The following is a 26,313-nucleotide window of genomic DNA, read 5'->3' as shown; positions in this document are numbered from 1 at the left end:
TCATTTTACAAACAAGCATTTAATTATTATGATGTATTATAAGAAAACAATAAACTCAAAAGAAAATTATTGAAAATTATTATATTACAAGGCCTCTCAAGTAGAATATAATTTAATCTATAATTAAATCTATAATTTCAATATTTTATTTTAATAAGTAAATAATGATACTTTATTCAATAATTCGATATATGAACATATATTGTAGTACCAATTATTCATAATTTTGATAGTTTATTTTTTTATATAAATTTATTTATTTGACAAGTAATTATACATATTTACTACTATAATTATACATATTTATACTACTATAATTACTACTACTATATTTATTATACTACTATAATTATACTACTATAATTACTACTACTAACATTACTACTATAATTATACATAATTATGTATTACTATAATTATACATATTTATACATTTTATATAAATTTATTTATTTGACAAGTATTTATATAAATTTATTTATTTGACAAGTAAAGAATATTTTTAAATGATCTACCTGCAGCCCATATCAACACATCAGTCTTAGGCAACTGTCTGCTTGAAATTTCGTAGGCGGAAACTCCTTAAATATCAAATGCTATATAAAATGATTTGCCATAGCATGTTCCAAGAGTTAACAAATTTCCCAAACAACACTGAAGATAATTATAGTTCTTGAGAATGAACAAATTTTAAAAATCTGAAAATGTTATTATTCAAATTGATAGAAATTGAATCTGGAATAGAGGTAGCGATACAGGGCACCCTCCAGTACTTCTGAAAATAAGCCGCATGCTAAGTTTCACGCGTACAGTATATTATAAATTATATAACCAACTTAATCCTCTCCGATCAGCTATTCGCTCATCATATTAATAATATTAATTCAGTTAATCTTGCTAATCAACTTTGATATACTACATCTTATCCCAACAAAAGAAAGTTTTATTATAAATTAAATTTGCACAGTAAATATAGAGCAATTTTATTGGTATAATATGTCTCAAAGAGCAAATAAAATTGGTTTCTTAGTCGCTAAGGGTAAGCATTCTGACAGAATTTTATTTTAAATATCTCTTGGCACCGGGAAAAGGTAGGCGCAGTAGACTATTGATGAGATATTTAATGATCATGAGATAATACTTAAGGAGATTATGATCTAAAGAACTTATGTTATTTCACAATAAGACATATTTCAATTTTTGTTTTAAAGTTTAGTCAGAAGAATCGATTATGTATTTTGCTGTTCTTTTTCTTGTTGGCCAATAATGGTTCAAAATTTGATACCTGTTCACATTTTTCGAACAGAAAAGACATAATAGAATATCTAATATGCAGCGATATCTCGCCTATCCCAGCAATCCATAAAATTTTAGCGGCACCCAAACTGAAAATTGAATGTTTCTGAAACGAAACTTTGATTTTTGTCACTATACAAAATGGCGGCAAAAAGGTTTTTATGAGCTTTGAAAGGCTGGACGCAAGATAAGTACTTGGAACAAGCAGTGTTGAATCTAAGCATTGTCATTGCTTTTTGAGTCATCATCCTCAGATACACAAGAATAGAAATATTGACAGAGAGCCAATCCGATAAAGGATTCCATCCAAAATTTCAAGCATTTCAATAATCACAGTGATGAAATCTATGCTAAATATGACCCATCCAACTAGCTGCATATTTGCCTGACAAATCTGTCTGTGACAAATTACATAAAATGACAAATCTGTCTGTGACAAATTCCTAAAAGTGGATTTATAATACAATTTAATTGAGTAAGTTAAAAATAACCAAATTTTATTAATTACTTTCTTTTATGCTGGCTTACGATTTTTACATTTACGCGGATGGATAGTCATACATGGTTTTAAAAATGCATATTTTGCACTCAGAAGGTCTGAAAAGTGGATATTCATAAAATTCTTTTTCGAAGTCTACAGCAGTTCTTCTTTCTAATGTCCATATGTCAATGAAAAATAAAATTACCAATTGGGAAATCCATTCTGTGAATACAGTGAAAAGTCCAACAATCTTGATAAAACAGATAACATCCCTTTGTTCCACAAGAAATACGAAACACATGTAACATAATACATAAGACAGCATTTACAGATATTAAAAGCATGCATGCTAGCAGAAAGTTGTTATTAAACAAACATAACAGTATAAATCGCAAATCAAGAACTCCAACAGAGAATTCAATAGACTATTTATCGTGTGTGCCCCTCCGCTTTTATAGATTCTACAAAAAGATTAAAAAATTCTAGAAAGATTTCTTCTTCATTCTTCTTGGTTCTTCATGAGTCTTTTGCCAAAATTCCAGCCTATTCGAGAACCTTTATTATTGTTCATCTTTGCTTGGTGACAAATGACAAATTCGTCGCTAAGTCGCCAAGTTTTTCACCAAGCAAAGGGATCATTGATCCGGCATTCATTCAGCATTTGTTTGTATAAGTTTTGAATCTCTCTTCCTTACAATGTGACGAGTTACGCTAGGAACCAGTATTAAATATTAGTAAAAGTGTTTTTAGATTAGCAACAGTATTTTCAATTTTTTCGATGCTTCCAATAATCAATCGTCAAACAATTAAAAAATCTCCAACATATAAAGCAATTCAAAATTAGGAATAAAACTATCGCATGTTACATAAGAATGATCGATTATATGTAGATATCACGATAAAATGTGTTGCGAACTCATTTTATTAAATTTTCGATAATTGGCTTTCGACGAACCAGTAATGTTTAAACACAGCATTCTCCTAAAACGGCTTTTATGACTCATCTGACGAAACTAAAACACAGATTTATTTATAGAATATTTCCGTCGAAGGACAATAATTGCGTTAAGCAATTACTGAATAAGTCAGGACAAGGGAAAAGACTAACGCGGGCTCTCCGGGGATGAAAGCACCGACGATAACTCCGCACCAGCACCAATATTTGCCTTCGCCAAGAACAAGAAGGTTCAACACGGATGAATGTCCTCCCGCAAATAATGGGGATAATCCCAATTGATTTAATGGAATCCAAGCCTTTCTCTTAGATCTTCATTTCAGGAAAGTACCACAAGTTTGATAAATCTTGATATAGTGTTATTACTTTGTACATTGTTTACCGCCAGTGTTCTCTAGAAATAAAAATGTTCTTAAACAAATGATGAAGTGGAATTTCTTTTTCGTTTAGGTTCCGACCTCATGATAAGGAAATAAGAAATTTGTATATGCAGTGAATGTGTGCGTTTATCGAGATAATTTATAAAAATGTTTGTGATAATTTGTTTAATATATTGTGGTGAGACGAAACAATAAACTTATAAAAAAAAAGAATAAATTTAGTAAGTAGTTTCTTTAAAACGTTTTTGTTAGTTAATTAAAAACTAAAAGTTTTTATTATAAAAATGTATATTTTTTATAATTTTTAATCTGTTATTTACTATTATGAATATATAGGATTGTACTGTTCATTTTCGAATTCTAAAACCCTCCATGTTTTTGCGCATGCGTCAGGATACTTTTATTTAGTCAAAATAGGGGTGAGAGGAAATGTTAACAATCAAGTTAATTCGGTTATGGCCGGAAAAAAGATGCTGATTCGCAGTAAAATATAATTCTGAAAACAACTTTAATTTGCTGTGAGAAATCTAAACAATAAATTATGATGAATAAATAGAAGATTTCTGTTCTTAAAATTTGTTAATTCACAAAATAATAATGATTTTTTTGGGATTAAAACACATTTTTTATTTGTATTAAATTTTTGATAATATTTTGAGATTAAAAATTGAGATATTCTTAGTCACATTTAACGATATAATATGAAATATTTTTCCTGTCAACTCTGGAAGATTTTTGCCACGTGTTCTAGCCATATAAGCAATCAATGCCTAATTTTCAGTTTCACTAAAGAAAGACATGACACTGACATACATGTGGTAAAAAAATAGAAGAAAAAAGTATCTATTGGTGTGGAAATCAAAATTAAAGAATGAAGAACTTTGCGCTTATCCTTCCGTGTCTAACCTCTTTTCGAGGCAGAATCGTCGAAAAGGCGTAGTCACGGGATAGTGAAACAATTAATATAAATAGTTTTTTTCTCAATTTGTTTACTACTAGGACTAACATACGACATCGTAATTTTACTAAAATTTACACACAAGTGAATAGAAATTTATAGGGTATCAGCAAAAATTCTATCATTGCAAACCAGAAAAACATAATGGTTTATGGTTTATGAGGTTTAATGGCACAAGAGCCAATCTTGGCTAAACTGCGTCATACTTATCAGAAAAACATAAAGAGAAGTATATCATAAAGTGAATTAAAACAATTTGTAAACACACTTTGATCCCTATACAAAAAGATAAACATATTTGTTTATTTTAAGTTTTCTGAGTTTTATTTGTAAATAAAGTTCAATTTTTCTTATTTGATATTAAATCTGATTTAAAATTTACCATTCAGGATTCCAAAAAGGTGCAGATTTAAAACATTTATTTCTAAATAACGATTACAGACAGAGGCACATACGATAATCACTACAAAGAAGGAAATTCGTTTTGTTTTATGCAATTAGTATAAATAACCTCTACTTTTTTCTGCGACAAACTTCAAAGCGGAAGTCCATTTCATCCCATGAAATAATTCGTCTATTTTTATTGAACTCACAACTGCAGCTATTCGATCCAACATCAGCTTTCTCACTACTAGACTAGATAGTAGACAAAGTTATATATATAAAAAAAAAAAAAAAAAAAAAACGCTTTTAAACAAAGTTATCACATAAATGCAGTTGCAAACAAACAAAAAAAATTTTTTTTTTTAATATTTATAACGTATTAGAACTATAATGAGTGTTTACATTGAATTTTTAAAACATTATTCAATACATTAAAGTACAAGTAATAACCTTTTAAAAATATGTAGTAATATTAATTATTCATTAATTGATTATGTCAGATTCGACAAGTCCTGCAAAATAATGATTTTTATCGTTATATTTGTTTGAAATTTGTTGATTCTTATAATCTTTTATGATAGTTAAATACTTAATTTTGCAAGTAAAAAAATTATTTATACCCAATATTTCAATAATTTTATTGCCTTTAAATAAATAATTTTAAACTAAATAAATAAATAAAATGTTTATATTTTTGCTAAGTTACAAATTTAAAATATTAGTTTAAAATAATTCTCTAAAATTTTGATTAAATTAAAAATGTCTTGAAATGTGAAATTCAATTGTTTCATTATTAAAAGAGGAGTACGTTCCTCGTAAGGTACGTTGTTTAGTACCGCAATTTGCCTAAATCCACCATTAATTCGATATCATATATCTTGAAGAAACCAAGAATAAGTAGTGATACACGCAATCTTTTGTGTATCTCCACATATAAGTCTACATTTCCCAGGGTTACGTTCGAAAGCCATTGTGATAAGCACAACATTTTCATCTGTCATGGGAGGATTGCCAATGTTTTTCCCCTTTCATGTTGTAAAGAATTTGACTCGAGAATTTCCAGGGGGTGGATGGCGGCACTCTATTGGTGTAGATCAGGGGTGTGATGACATCACGCCGGAGTTCGTTGACCAGACGGAGAATTTTTTTGGCGGGAGTCAGCGTGGTGTTGTGCGATGTGATGCTGTGTTGTGTTAGGTGGTGTTGAAAGTAAAAGGCCTTGATGCCTTGTGATGGTGTTCTATCTTGTGGATTAAGATAATGGTCGTGGGAATGGATTTACAAGTATAGTAATGTATGAATTTCCTGTTGTTTATATGTCGTGAATGTTTTTTATGTTATGTGTTTTATGTTGTGTGTATTGTCCGACTGTGATGTTATAAATAAACAAATTTAAAAGACAAATTTAGCCTATTCACTCGGCTGTATTTTCATGACATCACAATGTGCAGCTATTTACTGCGAATTTTTTGTACCAACTATGAATATGTTGATGAAAATACAGTTAGAACAAAGCTGCACTGTAACCATGGATCTACTCATTGCATGCGGCAGCATATAAAATTTTTCCTGAGACATCGCCAGCTTTTCATAAACAAATAATAGGGCCATTTTAACTGGCAGCATAACAATACATAAAACAAAACTTTGAACTTTCTTCTATCACATGATGATTCGTTTCTCTAACTATTGTCGTACACTATAAATAAATATTTAAAAATCTTACTTTTTTTGTATAATTCTGTATATAGAAAGAATAAATTTTTTAATGATAAAAAACAACGCAAAAATATCCATTTCTCAAATATATTTTTAAAGGCGAATAAGAAAAGTGATGCGATATTTAAGCTCTAATCACAAACCGGTACACTCAGAAAAAGGAATTTTGTATAAAAATCACCCCAAAATTAGTATAATTTATGAGTTATTATAATTACAGAGAGCTAACTTTAAACTTTACATATTTAACTATACTTAATTTTTAATTAATATAAATTTTTAAAAATATCGGATACCATGTAATTTCAAAACTTGAAAAATGCAAAATATTTTTTAAAAGAATAGAAATAAATAAAAATAGGTTAACAAATTAAAATGCATATAAATACAGTAGTAAAAAATTTAACTGGAATCCATTAAAAAGTATTTTGTATATTAACTCCAAAAATTAAAGAAAATGTTTTGAAAAAGAAAAAAAAAACTATTTAATTTTTTTTTTACTATAAGGACTCCATTTGTTACATTTTTAAAAGTTAATTCATGAGATTTTAAGTCCCCCAACTTATACATACGTAATTTTCTGTTTACTTATACGTAATTTCCTGTTTTATAAGTCTAAAATTGAAAAATCAATAATTTTTTAATGATAAAACACATTTTAGTTTCTTTACGGTTTTAATAAATCCTTTTAATTAAAGTACTAATTAAAGTAATCTAAATTTTTTATTTTAAGTATTTTTTTTTCAACTTCTAAATCATTTTTAAAATCATTGTTATGAATCTAATTAAATTCTAAAATTATTATTATAAATATTATGACCCGTGAAATAATTTTTCTTCTTTTTCATTACTAGGTGAGGCCATTCATGAAGAAACAAATTTTAAATAAATTACTCCTTCAGCTAATAATTGAGTTTTGAAAAATCTTAAAAAAAGCATTATTTATTCGCAAGTGTACAAAATTTCAGGAAACTGGCGTATCATGAAGTGAATGAAAAATCAATCTCAACATTCTTCCTTTGAAGAATAAAAGAAGACAAATTAGACAAAAGTTAGAAAAAATTATTGCAAATCAAACTCTTAAATAAATATTGTTTTCCGTAAGTCAACATTTATCAAAGTGATCTGAATTTCTGAGCTGTAATTATAAGAGCTGGATAAGAGAAGTTAAATGGAATATTGGAAGAAATCTACAACAAATAAAATGAAATGAAGCCTAAACACAATAATTTGTAAATTTAAAAGATATAAACACGCATGAATAATATAAAATTGTTATTATTTATATCTAGTATTATTTTTTCCTTCCTACAGGCAGTCATCCATAATTATGTAATATAATATAATGTGCAACTTTGCCTGTAACGCAGACCAGAGTTAGAAATATCCCCACCTTTTTTATCTGAACTATTACAGGATGCATAACTTCTGTTTTGGTTTCAAGCAATTCAAACATTTGATTATCGTTCATTTGGCCTTTTAATTTATTTAGAAATTATGAAAATCAGTAGTATCCCTCATGTACAGTCGTCAAAAAAAAAAAAAAAAAGGGAATATCTCAGCAACTTTTTTCTTTATAATAGCATATTCACAAAATTGCTATCAATGGAAATTGAAGATAGGAATGTCTTAATCGAGAATGTAATTAACCAAGTTTAATTAACATAATTAATTATCGAGTATCAAGAAATTTTTGTCTTACTCAAACCAGGGTTTTTCAATAATTCGATCCAGCTGGCTTTTTTGTGTACGTGTATTAAATTTCTTTTCGAAATTCAAAATAGTTCTTGAAATATGCTTAATTTTATTTGATGAAAACTCCGCCCAAAAAAGAGCCAAGTCACAGGAGACCTATATTAAGCTGATTTCAAGCGTCTCTCTCTTTATGAGACTTATCTTTCGGTTTTATTCAAAGAAATTTCAGAATAATAATCAACATGGTTTAGATTTATCTTTAATATGAGCACGATCTTTCGATTATAAATATTTTAAAACTTTCATTTAAATAATGGGGCATTTCCATTGTTTTCCAAATCTATTCATAATTCATTCTCTTCAGTTTATCCCAAGATAGACATTCATCTTTTTCTTCTGTCGCCACAGAATATCCCCGAACTTGGAATCTCTAGGATTCCCTGTCGGTTGAAAGGATATACGTGAGAATATTTATTCAGAAAAAAAAATGTTTACATACACAACTATGTAGAATATTATAATGATGAAGGAGGTGTTCGATGGGGAGTATGAGTAGATGAAATCTATTAAAGTTAATATATTCTGGTTGAGAAATGAAACGAAAATTTCCACGATAGACATTAACAACCATTTAAATTTTTTTACGGTAAATGAAGTCCGTTGTTCAATCCGTTTAAAAAAAAAATCCCTGATTGGTGAGATGCAAATACCGCAAAGATTTTGTAAGCCAATGAAATTATTGGTGATCATTAAAAAAAGGGAAGTTTATTTTCAGACAGCAACGATTGTTAATCGGATAGAAGATTTAATTATAATAAAAATATAAGTGATTTTTACATAATTTAACAATATTTTAATTAGTTTAATGCTCTAAACAAACAATAAACATTTAAAGATTTTTCTAATAATACTATAATAATAAAATTTTTAATTATTTAAATTTAAAAATTATTATGGATGTAAAAATTAATTATTGAAATGAAATTTAATTCATCTGGTTAGAGAATTGATTGAGGTTAATATTTATGGTGATAAAACAATATTTGGAATAAGCTTATTTTGCTTGTCCATATACGAACTATGCAGAGTAAAGAACTGTTGTCTACAAATAAATTATATCTAGAGTTTTGAGGGATTTCAAATAAATACCGTTTCAGATCATTCTGAGTTCCGAAAAAAAAAATCCATGTTTAGAAATTACACAAGTCTTTAATAGAAAACGATAACACAAAAATTGAATGAATTATAAGTATGGAATTTGTTATGTATATATTTGTTATGAGAAATCCAACACAATCTCAAAACTTTAGCATTTCTAAGAAGAAATTAAAAAATAATCGATTTCGAAAATTCTGTCTCTACAAACATGGAATAAGTCAAGTGAAAGAAAAGTTAAAAAAAATCCAATTAATTCGTCTTTTATTGAGACACGTGTTTCAAATTAAACGCCTACTAAATTTCTGCTCTTCTAGTTTTCAAATACTCTCTTTAATTCCCATCAATTTAAATAATTAGGGTTCTTTGTAGACCAATTACTGCAATTTCTTAGATTTTGTTTATGAAAGACGATAAAAAGGATCCCGAAAGATTTTAATTTCAACATATAAAAAATCAGAATAACATAAATAAGTTAATTTTTTCCACGTTTTAAATATTTGAATTTAAATTTAAATTTTGTTCATCTGTATATCATATAGTTTCCACCCCCCCCCCCCTCTGTTATTTAGAATCCCAATCTGAATGTTAATGTTGTTGTTGTTGTTGCTTATCCCTCTTGGATTAAACACAAAGTCCAAGAGATCGAAATGTTAATGAGAGAGATTAATGCTAAAGTTCTTCAGCTTTGAGGATTAAAGACCCCAAAACAAACATAATTCCGAAAAAGCTTTTTTTTTTAATGATAGCAATGCTTGGTTCTCCTTCGCATAATGGAAGATAAATGAAAAAAAATGACTCTTATCTTATATATTAACCAGTCTTGTTTATCTTTTTTTCATACTTTAATTAAAAACTATAGAACTATATTAATTATATTTAGTGGCAAAATAAATTACTTAAAATACATTGGTTATATCAAAGAGCTATATTCTTGCTAAAAATAGCAAGGGCCGCGGCGGCCTGGTGGTAAGGTCTCGGCCTTGGAACCGGAGGGTTTCAGGTTCGAGACCCGATTCCACCGAAAACCCGTCGTGTAAGGGGGTCTGTTGCACGTTAAATCCGTCGTGACCAAACGTCCTCCCGCTGGTGTGGTGTGGTCTGGAGAGGGGGGTACCAGCTCAGGTGTCGTCCTCGTCATCTGACCGCGGTTTAAAATTACGAGGTCCGTCCCAAAATAGCCCTAGTGTTGCTTCAAACGGGACGTCAATACAACTAAACCAAGCGCTAGAAATAGCAAATTGGTAAAAGTTTTGAAACTTTTTTAAAGAAAATGGTAATTTCTTTCGTATTTTTTGTCTATTTAAAAGGAAGTTGAGCGTTTTATTATGCACCTTCGCATCACGCCACCTACACGATTTTAATACATCTTTCCCCCGTAGGAATTAAGACACGAACCTATGACCTTTAAGTCGGGGGAAAAAAAAAACCAGATTCTTTCATTACATCAAATATATTAAACTTAAGACATCAGAAAATCTAAATAAAAAAATTTATAAAACGTTTTTTGTAGTATGGCTCTATTTTTCATATTGTATGCGCTCTTTCTCTGTTTTCGATCATACAGTTTTTTTTTATTGTAAATTCAAATTTTAATTTAAACTTCTTTTAACAATTTTTTTCAATTCAGTTCTTACAAACTTTAATTTTTCCCCACTAAAATTCAGCGTCAAATGCTATTTAAATTCAAGTATGTAATCAAAGTGATATGCTACCAATGGAAAGATAGATTTAGCACTAAAAAAGTATTCTTACTGCAAAACTCCTACGCAAATCCTACACAGAATGGAAAATTTTTCAATCAAATATTTGCTTGAAGAAGAATCAACATGCGAAAATAAAATAAACGAAATAGGATTAGTCTTAGTGAATTTTTCTGAAATCTTAATATCTAATTTCTTTGAAAACAGAAAAATCTCTATGTATAGAACTGAATTTTTGTGCATTTTAGTATGTGATTTTTTTTCGATATATATATATTTTCTTCAGCTACGATTAAATGAACTATTTTTAGTTTCCATTTGATTCTTAATATATCTCTTCAATATATGGCGTGTTTTAAATGTCAAGACGTAGAAATATTTTTAGCCACTTTTATTTAAATTGATTTGTTTCAGGTTTGTAAAGGTGAAATTTAAGGAATTATTCAATCATTTCCTTATGTGTTATAGTTTTTAAACTTTCGTATGTATATGTATTCTCAATAATAGTATATTTTTTTAAATATTTTCAGAATTAAATTATCAACTAATCACTTAATTTATTCAAATTTCAGTTCAACACTAATGAAAGTCATTTGAAAGGGAATTTCAGTGGGAATCACTAGCTTCCAGCTTACATAATATTTCAAAAAAATGAATAATGAATGAAAGATTACAAAGTTGAAAATAATTAGAATAAGGAAAATTCTATTTTAAAAAAGATAATAAATGTGTGCTTTAAAAAAATATTTATTCCGTTTTTTCCCGTTAAATGGGGACTAGATCTTTTTCACAAATTTATTCGCTTTACAAACGATACTCAACATTTCGAAATTAGAATTGAAATTTCCATGTAACCTTAATTGTGTATTTCTTCTTTCTACGAATTTTGTTATTTTTCTGTTTTATGATTATTTTTAAAATTTGTTTCAACAGTTCAATTTTTTCAACATTTTTTTTATTTACATTTAATATTACTTCTTTTTTGTGGCCCATCAATACTTGCCTCATCGGTTCCATATTCCCAATTTTTGTTGAATAAATGAGACTCTAATGTATCCTCCTCATAAAATACTTTAAATTAACTTGATTTGCTTCATTTTTGCACCGCTTGAATTTTTTAATTAATTTTTACTCACTTTTTGAAGTGTGGAAGTTTTGAATTTTGTATATTTCTTTCAAAGACTATGAACTATTTTAATATTTAAAAAAATTAATTATCCATTGCGTTTTTATGAAATTAAATTTTGATTTCATACTAGCAGTGCCACCTGATAATGACTTTGAGAAACGATTTCAAAATTAAAAAGTAGAAAATAATTAAAATTGTTAAAAATGTTGCTGTTTAGTATACTAATAATAGTGTGTGTTTTTTATAGAAATTACCACTAATAAAAAAATTTAAAAAAACATAACTTATTTTGAAATAATTCATCAGAATGTCGATAATCTGAAAAACAAGTCAATTATCTCTAATTAATTAAAATTTGTGCTATACAGTTAAATTCAGATTGACTCGATTATCCAAGTCAGTTTAATGCATTATTTTATTCAGAATTATTATTAATAGCCTATATATTCAACTAACCCAAATGATTAGTTTAATTTGTTATTAAGCCTCAACTCGCTCATATTTTCAAATTTAACTGACAATTTAGTAACCAAAATTCATCAACGTGAACCTAAATGTACAGTCAGATTGATAAAAAAAATATCGCCTATTTATGTCACTTTTGAAATTTGAAAATAGTTTAAATATCTTATCAGCTTCATTTAATGGATATAACTTTAAAAGATAAACATCCTCAAACAAATGATATTTTTTTTACTTGTTTATGCAAGTTTACTTCACTGGAGAACTGACATCATAAAATCATGAATGCAAATCCCCCCTAAAGAAATCCAGTTATTAGTATATTAATTCTATTATTAGGTAGATAATTCAGTAATAGCTTAATATGCATACAAAAAATGTCAGTCTTTTGAAATCGTGGCTTTGGAAGAGCGGATACTTATCCATATCGATTTCTTTGAATGAATTACAACAAAATTTTAATTTCCACCTATGTGTTTTCTTGTAACCTCTGCCTTTTTCAATTCTTACTATTAGTTCACACTCTCCTTATATATATTTATATATCTTGTTCAAATTTTCATTTGTTAATAAAATGCTTTTTATTCTTCCACTCAAGTTCAAATACATTTTTTTAAATTTGTAGTGGATGACACTTGATATTAATACAGCTATTTCAAATATTAATTCATTAATTATTAAATTTAATTAATTTTTAATACTTTAAATAGAGTTTTAGCAGTTTGTAATGAAAACTGAGATCAACAGGCAGTAGCTCAGTCGGTAAAATGCAAGGATTTCAGTAATTTTCACGTGAAGGCGAAGAATGCGAGTTCAATCGTTGCGAAAGTTGGATTTTTTTTTCATATTACTTGTTTCTCTTTTAGTTCTCTTTTAAGCCCTTTTTAAAACCTGTGATAGATAAATTTCAGTGAATACAGGAAATCAATAATGATGTCTTTCAAGACCTTAGTTTGTGGATCACTAGGTACTGCATAATAGATAGTGTGATACAGGTAACTTGCCATTGCCACTAGTGAATTGGATTGATTTACTGTGAATAGCTTTTGAGGTATAATCAATGTGATTGATAGAATACAGTTTTCAACAACGACATCGATAACTGATGGTGTCTGAGTGAAAGCCAAAACATGTATTTAAAAACCATTTAATGAAGGATTATTTTTCCCTTGTAAAACAGGATTACGAAATTATTTCTACTAATAATAAAGTAGAATGTGAGCATGTATGTCTACTGGTGCTCTGCAGAATAGATAATTAAACACAGAGTTATCAAATTCGATACAGATATACTTCAGAAGTTGAGAATGAGCAATGGAAGTGCTTATTGAGAATTTTAATTAATTAAAAATTAAACAGATTTTTGAAATTTAACCTCTATAACAGCTGAAACTATTATGTATTTAGTGCAAAACACACTTTAAACATTTTAAAATTTAGAAAGTTAATGATATTATGATATGAAAATGAAAGCTAATGGTTTTAATGATATTATTTCAGTTAATTTAGAACTTTTTCTTTAATTTTCACAATTTTTTTTAAAAATTTCTTGGCATAATTTTCAACAATAGAATTTATTATTACTATAAAATTCCAGCCGCTTTCATTGTTTCATCACAGACATTAAAACGTAATTTCCCTTCATAGTTGAAGATTCTGCAAACAATCAGCTTAGTTTACATAAAGAATAAGAAAATAAAATCATAGTATCACAAACGTCAAAATACAATTTGAAGATAAATTGCATAGAAACTGAAACTTTTAATCATTTTACGATAACATGGGACTCGGTTTCATTTGGAAGGTTCATGTATCTAACGTACAAAACAGGTGTAAGGGTATTAAAATAGCACAGCTTTAATTTCTAATACAATTCGATGCTTATAATTACTTGTTGAGGGAATCATGGACATTAAATTATGCTTAAAAGGTATAATCGAAACTAGTTATCACGAATATTGCCGGTGAATGTAGTTACCAAAGATGGTTAGTTTAAAATAAAATTAATTTTCAACCGATGGGTCTGTATTTGTTTCATTTCAGAAATTGTTTAATTGAGAATTTCATTGATTTGTATGTATTGGCATTGATAAATAATTTTTAAAAAGTATTTAAAGAAAAAAAAATGGGAGTTCTCACCTCAGCTTTATCTCTTAGTCATGCAATAAAGCGTGTTTTGTGCTTAGTTTTGTCACATAATGAAGAGAATTGTGAATACATTTTGGAGAAAAGCTTCTCCACATTTACCAACTTGGATTCTCCAATTTGAAATAAATTAACAGCTTTATGCAAGAAACAAAAATCAAAAATAATTTTATTAACTCTTATTACTTTTGAGAATGTGTTAATATGCTGTCGGACAATCATTCAGTAAACAATTTTCCCAAAAGTAACAAATAAATCTGTTTCCAATTGTTCCATTTTCTTGTTATGTATTTGAAATAAGTCTTTTATCCTTTTAGCAGATAAAGCTACTATTGTTTGGGACGAAATCATCTTCATATTATTACTAATGAATATTTAATAATTAACTTACTTAAATAATCATCTCATTATATTCGCTAAAACTTTGCTTAAACTTTATGAAGAATATTTTTATGATGAAATGTTTAATTACCTGTAATATAATAAATACTTATAGTACTTATAGTATTTGTTATATTACAGGTAATTATATTGTATTTATCATGCACCGGTTTATTATGTTACAACTAATTACTTTTATATAATTAATTTGTCTAACTAATGACTTATATAAAAGTAATTAGTTGGGACAAAGCTAAAAAAAGACTAAGTTGGCTAATTCAATGTTAATTATTATTCCTTGTTATTTCATATTACATTGAAACAGATAAAACTCAAGTCATTAGATTTTCTAGAACCTTAGTCTGGCTCTAGCTGCAAGTCAGGATAGTACAGAAGTATATTAGAAAAATTTAAAATGTAAACAAATAGACAAATAAAATAAACCAATTTCGAAGAATTACTAAAAAAAATTCAACGAAGAAACAGTTGACAGTTTTAAAACATTTTCAATAAAGAGATAAAAAAATTAAGTAAGTATAAATAATTTATAACGCTATTTATTATTTTAATCACTTTTACTTCAAAATAATTCAATCACATTGCTGTTATAAGAGTAAACTGAAATTATATGTAATAGGAAAGAGAACTTAGGAATAAAAATACACCTGACATTGTAATTTAATCACAGATGGCAAAATATGATTTCAAACGTTGAAATGTTAAAAACTAACTGCATTCTACTTAATCCATGGGATTTGGGAAGAAAATAATATTTCAAAAGACAAAAACTGCTTTATTTATTTTTCCTTACTTATCTACTTCAATTAGTATTTGCATCATAAAAATACTTTTCATTTAATCGTTTGATGAAAAAAATTAATAAGCTAATAAATGCGATCAAACGAACAAAATTAGTTCAGTTTGGTGTAGTAAAAGTTGTAGTTACGAAATCTTCAAACACCCAACTTTTTAAAAATTAAATCTAATTTTTTTACTACGTTTATTTTTAATTTTGAGAGTAGCGAAACAAGCTGTTTCAGGTTTCAAGTTCTTCAGTTTTTAAAAGACAATTAAGATTTATGTATCTATTTTTTTAAGCATCGATGGATAAATTATTCTTATGATTTTAAATGTATGATTAAATTCCAAAGAGATTTATTTATTCACTCTAAAAGCTCATTTTTCCTTTCTTGAAAGATTTAATATCTAAATAATTGGACACTCAGAAGTTTAATATGAATTACGCACATTTAAAAATGAAACAATTTGAAAAAAAAATAAGAGAGAGTCGAAATTTGGAAAATCATTAGAAATATCCCAATGCTATTTTGTCCATAAGGGAAGATTATTTTTTTGAGTTATTTAAGCGAACGAATTTAAAAATATCTGATGATAGGCGCCAAACTGCTATGCAAAATTTTTGTAAAAAAAAAAAAAAAATCATTTATAAAAGAAAATATTTCTTTTTCCTTCTTGGAAGGTGATTAATAATTTCTTTATTGAAGTGAAAGAAAAGATGAATATTCAATTGAAAAAAAAAAAACTACCAATTTCGTTAAATTGATCAAAATTCTTTAGCCTTATAAAAAATTGCTAAATAAACTGTTTATTTTATTCATCATTATATGTTGCTTCCCAGGTTAAAGTAATCTCTTCAGATATCGCAATAAGAGTTTGCACAAAGATGTCATGCTAAAATAGATTCGTAAACGCCCTGAAAAAACTGTCCACTTAGCCATGACAATTGGTGAATCAAATTCACTAATCTCTCCCGATTTTGCATTTCTACTCACTGTAATTTTTGTTCAATTGTTACATATTGTCTTGAGCTAGAGAAGAATTGATCTTGCCTCCACTTTTCTTTATTTCATTCTCTTCTCACTTTTCTCCTACTTTATTTATTTTTAATTTTTTTAAATTTTTATCATGTGAGAGCATGATGTTGATTTGATTTGGGGCTTTTGAAGCCTCAAAATGCGTAGGCAGAAAATAATGTGTGTGTGTGTGTGTGTGTTTCTATGTGAGTGCGTGCGTGTGTGTATTTAAATGTGTGAGTGTGTGTGTTTCTATGTGAGTGCGTGCGTGTCTATATTTAAATGTGTGAGTGTGTGTGTGTGTTTCTATGTGAGTGCGTGCGTGTCTGCATTTAAGTGTGTGTGTGTGTTTCTATGTGAGTGCGTGCGTGTCTGTATTTAAGTGTGTGTGTGTGTGTGTGTGTGTTTCTATGTGAGTGCGTGCGTGTCTGCATTTAAGTGTGTGTGTGTGTGTGTATGTTTCTATGTAAGTGCGTGCGTGTCTGTATTTAAGTGTGTGAGTGTGAGTGTGTGTTTCTGTGTGTTTGCTAGCTCACTATGGGCCAGATCATTTGACCTAACTACCAAATGTGGTACATATATGTAATAGAATAATATTAAATCTCTATTAAATTCCCAATTCTTACATTAAATTTACCGAAGCTACTTTATACTAAAATTTTATCTTATTTTCTGATCCAAATACCATGTTTTTTATTTAATTATTCCTAAAAAGCACTCTAGAAGATTGATAACTATTGCATTTTCTCACGGTTGGAGCGAAAGATAAAAATCCTTAAAACCCACGCATACTTTTCAAAGATATCTAAAATTCCCTTTAACAAGACGACACTTCTCAAAGAAATTGCTCTGAAAATATCACAGTAAAATCACTGAAAAGAAAATTTCAAACCAGTTTAAACCGGATTTTCACAAAATAATAATAATAATCCTCTCGCATGATAACTTGTAATTTGCGATAGCAGATTTTAATTTTATAATTTTTTATTCATTACTTAATTTAAAATTATTTTCATTTAAAAATTTAAATTAAAAAATTAAAGTAAAATTATTAGTATTTAATTTAAAATTATTTTTTTAATTTATTAATTATTAAGTTTTATTATTTTTCGATTTCTAATGCATATATATTTTTACTTCTTATTTTGTTTATGTATTTTATTTTGATCATTTCCGATTTTTGTTCCCTTTCCACTTTATTTATTTTCTTTTTACTTCATTTATTTCTTATTTCTTGCTTTTTTTTACTTTGTTTATATTCATGTATGTTATTCCTTATTTTTGTTTATGTCCATTGGAAAAAAAGTTTTCTGTATATATATATTGTGTCTTTATGATGAGTGATATGCATATATGCATTAATACTGGAACATTTATGTTGAGCAGCCAGTCGCCTGCCTTAGAACGACTCAGGCCTGTCAGAGCCTTTTGATCAAAAATCTCATGCAATTGTAAGAGAGGCGGAATATATACGAGTTGCAGCAATATTGAATGGATATGATATGTTCGCTTATATTTTTAACATAAATAGGAAAACATACTTAGCTAACATACATAGCTATTTAAATTCTATTTTTTAAAATTTTAATTATGAACTTTTGACACACGTCACTTTTGGCACACATCTAATTATCATCAGAATACAAAGGGACAAATTCTCTTTCATCTGAAATTTATATCTATGTAACATAGACTGCAATTATAATGAATAAATGGAGGTGATAAGATATTCATTTACATTACTTAAAAGTCTGTCAAAAAATTGTATTTGAAAGTTAAGCGAAATACCAATAATTATTGTGGAAAATATTAATACATTATCATAATTATCATAGAAAGTAATATAACAGCTTTCTTTTAATAGTTTTGTGAGTGTTTAATCTTTAAACTTTTAACAAACCTTCAAAAACTGTCCGTTTTTAGGAAAGTTTAAAGCATTTTAAAACTTTTAAAATGCCTCACTCACTTAAAATACCCTTTCTTTCTTCTAAATGAGAAGAAATCGAAGAAAAAAAACGTTATTTCGAAACAACGCACAAGCTCTGTTAATGTATAATAACTGTTCCACCACAGTTTAACAGCTGTTGTTATCGGAAAGAATTAACTATGACCTACACAATGAATTTAGTTAATGAGCCATTTAGGTAAAGATTGCGTTCGGAATAGCCATTTATTTGGACTTTTAACATTTAAAGAAAGAAATGGGAACTAATGTATGGAAAGAAAAGTTCTCTATGAATGGTTTTTCTTTCTTTCTTTTCGTTTTTTTTCTCTCTCTCTCTTCGGAAATAATAGTCAAAAGTACGTATTTGTATTTTATCTAATCTCAACGATCATATTTTAAAGTGATGTATATTTCGAAATAAAAAACAGCAGATAGAATGTTTATACTAAAGTGACGTAGTTAAAATTTATTATTTCCCAGCTGTAGGGTATGATGGTGAGATATACTTTGAGTTATAAGTGACAGTTTGATGGTAGTTATAATTGTTAGTACGATTCCAATGACTTTTTTTTATTGTTGGTGATAAATGTTTTTTCGAGTAATATTTTTAAGTTATTAATTATTTTGAACTCCTAAATTGGCTCTTACTTGCACCCTTCTTATGCGTTTATTTTTACAAAGTAAATTTATTTCTATATCAGCTAATAACATGTTAACCAATATAAAAAAAAACTATTTGCCTTTGGCAACCAGTTGGATGTACTCAATTTGTAAATTTGAATATTGGCTGTGTTTCAGTACAATTAAATCTCTTATGGATATTTTGATATTCAATGCTTGTGAAAAATATTTAAAAGCTACAAATTATAATTGACATTAAAGTCATTTTGCTTTATCATATGAGAAAAACTATGACATTATTAATGCTACGGCATGACTTCTTTCTCTTTTCATACCCTTATTTTTCGTTAAAAAGCCTTTCTTTAATTTTCTTAGATCTAATAAATAACTGATAATATCTGAAAAAAATTGAATTTTAGAGCTAACATTTTATTCAAGCAACACAAATAAAATATTATACCGAAAATAATTAAACATACAACTCTCAGAAGTCTAATAAACATTATGTTTCTTATTATTGTAAAATTATTTCTGACAGTTGATTTAATAGTAATAATTAAATAATAACAATAATTTAATTTATTGCAAAAAATTGAAATATGTAAGTTTTGGAATTCATACTTTAAATTCCAAGTTTTTAATCAACTTCCATGTACCATGAAAAATAACGGTGTGTGTGGAGGCGGTGGTGGTGGTGGTGGGGGGGGGTGGAGTTTCTTTTTCCTAAATTGTTGAAAGTTGAGAAGCGTTTATGTTTTAGCTTCACAGCTCCATTCTGCGGTTTTAAAACCACTTCCATATTTGCATAGTTTTGATTTATTTAAATAACTACCTAAGCTAATAAATACTTATGTCTTTATTGAATTCCACTAGGTTGTTCACACACAAAAAAAAAAAAATCTAGAAAAAAAATTAAGAATTAAATGTCACAGAAAAATTATGAGAAATAATCCTAGCGAGAATTCTTTTAAAACACTTCGTTTGAAAAATCTATTTTTAGTTATGAAATGTGTTCTATTTTTAAATTGTACAAGTGCATACTTAAAAAAACGAATAAAAGAAGTCACGATAACTCTTAGAACCCATTTTGAAATATTTTAATGAAAATTCATTCCATGAGAGCAAAAAGAAAGAATTTAATGACCTTTTCTATACTATTTTATTATATTATTATTATATTTGTTACTCTTACAATAAAAGAAACAAAATTATCAAAATTTTAATTAATTTTTTTAAAAAAGAATTGCCTTAAATAATGCTCATCACATAAACTTAATTCATGCACAATTTTATTTTTAACAAAAAGTTTCAAATTTTAGGAGTGCAAGTGCAATATAATACTCTGAAAATAGTGAAAAAAAATAGTAATTTAATCAAAAATAATATAAATATATAGATTAATTTTTTTTTTTTCGTTTTGCACAAACTATTTCTTCTAATTCAGATTATAACATAAACAAAATAAATTACTGCAAGCTTCTAAAAAGTAACGAATCTAGAAATTTTATTAATCTTTAGTTAAACGAGGTATTTAAGCAGACAAAAAGCAAGCACACAAAAATCAATTTCATTTCAAATTTGGATGGTTTAATTAAGAGGATAATTTATTTTAAAATATAAAAAAACAAAACATGCTTCACTCTTTTTAATCAGTTCATTTACTTATAAAAAATAATGATCAATGAGGGAATACAAAATGTGACATTTTGCATGCATGCTTCATTACATTGTTCTAATTAGATTAAATCCATGTTGTAGTGAGGATATGACGTTTGTTGCAAATAGAATATAACTTCATGGTTTCTTACGTTGCATTGTGACGTTTCTTGTTTTCTCCTCTAATACAAGATACACACCTCAAATTAAATTAATAATTATTGTATTGTAAAACAAGTATATTGTCATAGAACGACGCCAATTCAAAATAAAAACTTTATAGTAAATAAAAATGTAAACATTATGCTTATGCAACTTTTAATGAATAAATATCATTAAAAAATTCTGGTTTATGTATTCATTTTGATAATTAGTTAATAATTAATCATTCACATGAAAAAATTAACTAAATTTTAGCTCGTTGTACATCAAAGCATAAATTAAAAAGTTACTTTTGTAATTATTCATTTGGTTTGTTAGAACAGGAATTTTACAAATTTTTTTCAATAAACTCTTATGTTCTTCATCTTTTAAAAGATAATTGAAAATTTCATATATGTTTTGAAGATTTAAAAGAATAAAGAAAATACTCATCTCTTTATTGTTTTGAAATAAATGTTGACATAAAAGTATTTAAATGCTTGTTATCATTTTATTTCTTAAAAATATTAATATGCATGTTTAAAAATGCATATATATATATATATATATATATATATATATTTAAATCTCTTTTCCTACGAAATATATCAATATTTTCATAATTCGAGTTTTAAATCAAAAATTGTAAAAAGAACTGTGTGCTTACACAGTTAAAATTTGAAAAAAGATTTATGTATGACTGCATTAAAAACGCAGAAGAAAAAATACATAAATAGTCCGCGAATCGACGATAAATCGGAAAATGATTTGAAAAAGGAACATTCTAATAAAAAAAATTATAATAAATATCAACAAAAGCTAAATCAAATCCAAACTCTGAACAGAAAAATAAAGCAAGGAATTTTTCTTTTTAGATTTGTAAGATAAAAATATTTCTACAGCATTCGATTCTAAAATAATTTTTAAACCTAAAATTACTTAATGCAAATTTACAGTTTCTCGATGGAAATCTTCAATCATAAATCAGTTCTTCATAAAAAAAATCATTATATACATAATCGATTTTCGATGCTATATTCAAGGTAATTTTATAAAAATCATTAAGAATCGTTTTCAGTAAATAAAATTAAACAACTAAAACTCTGAAGTTATCTTTTATTTTATATTCAAAAATATAATTTTATAACTTGTTTTAAAGAACTATTCCGATTCTTTTGTGTGTGTGTCTAAATTTCAAATCCATGAACCCTTTCAGTAAATAAATAAAATGTATTCATAACATAAATGCTTATATGAAAATCGATTTTTCAATATTATATTGATAAAAATTTCATTTTTTTTATAAAACATACATACTAATAATATCAATTCCCCCTTTACTAATACATATCAATTTAATTTTAGAATCTTTTATGTTTCTTGTAGCTGAGGCTCAGAATGTTATTTTACAGTACGGAGCAACGTAACAAGTAGTTAAATCCTAATTAACGTATGCTGTTATAGTTGTCATGTGTCTGTTAACAAATGTAAACTTACTTTTTTATATTAAGAAGGAAAAATTAGAATTAGATAGAAGCATAAAATATGTTAAATTTCACCCAAACTAGTTTTATTTAATCATTTACCGCCTTTGACTACCATCTAGTTGGCCTAAAATATTGGTTTTGTTTAATTTTAATTAAATATCGTATGGATAACCTTCATAATTTATAAAATGCATTTTTAAGCCTCAACTTGTGATTGATATTAACGCTGTATTGTTTTAATACAGCTGTATTGTTTAATTTCATGTTAATGTCATCAAACCAATAAACTTTACAATAAAAAAATACCAGCTTATTTCTTTTGAAAATTAAAAGTCTTTCATTTGAAATACAGTTCATTAATTAATAGAGATCCAACAGACATCATATATAAAAGTATTTATAAATTTCACATTGGTTGTAAAAAACATATTTTATATATCATAGAATTGTTAAGAAATTAAAGTTTTAAAACTAAATAAAATTATTAATTTTTTAGTATCAGCATACACACACAAAAACAGGGACAATTCGACACATTTTATTCAGAATCGGCCAAAGTAGGAGAATTTTTTTTTTATTGGTCAAAGAATTCAGATTTTAAAAAAATATTTATATCATGAGATATATGGATTAGTTCTTTGTTTGAAACATTTCAGATAACTAAATTAAATATACTGTGAAGTAATAAAGTACAAGTACTTATTTTTTCTTTCATTCAATTCATCTTTCGATTTTTCTGCTTTTTCAATAATACATTACGACAGAAATAAGCTTTAAAAAACTTTCATCTTTATTTATTGAAAAAATAGGCTTGGGAAAATAAATTTTGTATTAATATATATTAATTAGGTCATCTAATTAGTTCAAAGCAATAACTCTTGCAATGTGTACACAAACCTGTAGAGTAAATGATACATATTATATGCATAATCCATCGATATCAATTAATTTTATCGATTTTATCTTCAAATTCTATTTCATTTATTTATGAAATTGTATACAGATAGTGGCAACACAAGTTAACCGAATGAAAAAATACTCGGAGTACAATTAGATACTATTAAATTGTCCTGAATATAAATGAAGAATATTCGCTCGGTAGAAAAGGCAGCTGCCTAAAGCAGCGATCTTGAGGACGGCTGCTGACAAGTAGATTAAAAGAGGTAATTAACTTAATTGAAGAATAAATATTTTTTTAAATTGCAAATTTGTATTATTTATAAAATATTAAAATAATATTAGGACTTTAACAAATATGATTTGACAATTCCAATAAGTTTCATTGCATTCAGTTAATTATCATAGCAATTATATACATTTTAATTTTATGATGTTTTATACAAGGGCGAATCCGTTGCATTATTGAGTTATAATAAATAAATAAAACAAGACAGATTTAATAAAATAATTTTTAGAAAAAAAATCTAAAATAAATCTTTACCTATTGATTAAGTTAAATATGCATCGAAAAGGAAATGAATTGACCAGTGGAGAGGCTTTGTGATGTACACTGCCTAGGGTTACAAAATATTTAAATCCGCCAGGGATTAAGTGATCACGTAAAAAGAATCGCAAAAAGAAAATTATTTTTTTACTTTCAGCTGGAAACTTAAATTAAAATACTTGTTTTTCAAGAAGAAAAAAAAAATTAAACGAATTATATCGATTTTGAACGAACCGAATTAAATTCATTTTTATAATTTCATTTTAGTGCCAAAAGAAAATGATTTAATTCATCGTGGCTTCTATATTCCTTTGTTATTTTACGTAAGTAAGTAAAATCTACAAATTTTTCTGATATGCTTTTCACTATATTGTTTATGAAACCAAATGCTTAAAAAGAAAGAAAAAAAATTTAAGAAAGAAGAACCCTTTTTCAAGATAAGTGATATGAATTTCAGAATCTTATTATTTATTTAAAATCTATCATTTATATATTCTTAACATTTAGACTGTCAATATTAATATCAAAACATTTTTCGACCTAAATGTGCATGTTCAACAACCTCATTAAAAAAAAATGCTAACTATTAAAAATTCAATCAAAAATTTGGTTCAACTTTAATTTGGGCATACAATTAAAGTTATTTGTTTTTTTATGTCTTATTATTTATTTTTATTTTAATGTAATTTATTTTTATTATTTATTAGTTTAGAACATATACATACACTAATATTTATTTATTGATTAAACGTTGTCATCTAAGTATTCAGTTGGGAAATTTATTCAAAGATATATTAGTCCTTATTTTTTATAATTATTATTTCTTGAAAGAATAAAAAAGTGCCAAATATTCAATCAAGATTATTTCAAATTTGTTTTCTACTTCAAATCGGGTAACTATTACACCATATATATTTCTGCATTTTATTATCTAGTCATTCAATTTAAAAACCGAGTTCAATATTTTTGAATTTGTTTAAACTCTGAGAATATACTATTCAGTAGTTCCTAATGGACAAAAAAAGAGTAATTATAAATCAATTTTCATTAAATTTAGAAGGAATAAAATTTGACTCAGAATTTTAATTGTCACATTCTACAACAAAAGTAATTCATTGCTCTGCAAAGGAAACTTCACATAACCGTTATTCTGCATTTGTGAATGTATGGCTTATTAAAAATTTTTTAATTTACTATAAGTTTTTATGTAAATTATGGTATTTTAAAATTACTTTTTAAACAGACCAAACTAGGTTTGTTATTTTATTAATAACACTGACTTCAACAATAATAAATTAGACAGAACTGAAAGTATTCTATTTACTTGTATCTTTCCTTATTAAATTCCTTTGACTTGCACCTGGAGTGTACTCTAGATAATCTTTTCAAACGTAAACTTTTTGTTACTTTACATTTGATTAATTTTTACTGTCAATTAGATTTTAAGCTAAAGAGCTAGAGCCGCCATTTATCCATCTTCACTTTAATACAGAAAGAAATTGACTGAGATTCAACCCAACACTCAGTATCTTTTATTTACCCGCATCATCCCTCAAAAGAATGAAAGAATGAAAAGACTTCACAAAAAAAGGATTACTCCTCAAGCATCCGTCTGTAGACTTAAGATAAGACGCTATACACAAAAGAAATAGGAAAAGAAAAAATAATAACAGAACAGAAAAATTTGGGGGGTGGGGGAGAAGGAGAAATCCCATCCCCAAAGAAAAATCCAGGCTCACCTATTTACGTCGCAGATGGCAGCCTGGGATCAAGAAGACGGATCCCTCATCCTCCTAGAGCTCGAGCCCTCCTCCTTCTTTATCACTTACTCCAGCTCGAGCAACGGCGAGTATTCCGTGAGGAATCACACGGCCCGTTTTATAAATCCTGAAATAGCAAGGGCTTTCCCTGGGCTAGGTCGCAGAAAAGGGGGCTGAACACTACAACAACAAACACATACACACACACTGAGACGGGGATCACACCCTGATGTTCTTGACCATCCAGGGGCGCAGCGATGTCTCTTGACCGTAGCAGGGTCTCTTCTCAACTGAGGGCGTTTCCGGAGCGCCGGGGTGGCGACCAGGGCTGCCGGTAGAGGGCCGCACTGGCACGTGGGATGCATGCAGACCATAGAGTAGAGCAACAAGTGACCCCTTTGCTGTTGTATGATGTACTTAGGGGTAGTAATGCAGCAGAATTTCGAATTATGGTGAGATGAAGGTTTGCTTTCAGCTTGAGAGTATGAAGGAGATGTGTGTGTTGTGGTTAGCTTTGGATAAGCGCTGAGGAATCAGGATTTATCGTATTGGAATGGTACCATGAACGACTGGATTAATTAATTTGGAATATAAAACAATGA

The 26,313-nt window shown here is 27.4% G+C and overlaps 1 protein-coding gene across 1 annotated transcript in view; it reads right to left on the bottom strand.

The window, feature by feature from the left end:
- Positions 1–25,979, bottom strand: part of LOC129981288 (arrestin domain-containing protein 2-like) — a 228,655-nt gene extending 202,676 nt beyond the window's left edge. Inside the window, exon 1 of the mRNA XM_056092061.1 lies at positions 25,691–25,979. The gene's annotated coding sequence lies outside the window, so the exon portion shown is untranslated. The remainder of the gene's footprint in view (positions 1–25,690) is intronic.
- Positions 25,980–26,313: the final 334 nt, after the last annotated feature.

This window comes from Argiope bruennichi, chromosome 8 (genome assembly GCF_947563725.1).
Source record: "Argiope bruennichi chromosome 8, qqArgBrue1.1, whole genome shotgun sequence".
Taxonomy (NCBI): domain Eukaryota; kingdom Metazoa; phylum Arthropoda; class Arachnida; order Araneae; family Araneidae; genus Argiope; species Argiope bruennichi.
Note: the sequence above shows the minus strand (reverse complement) of the source record. Positions and strands in the feature narration are given on the sequence as shown.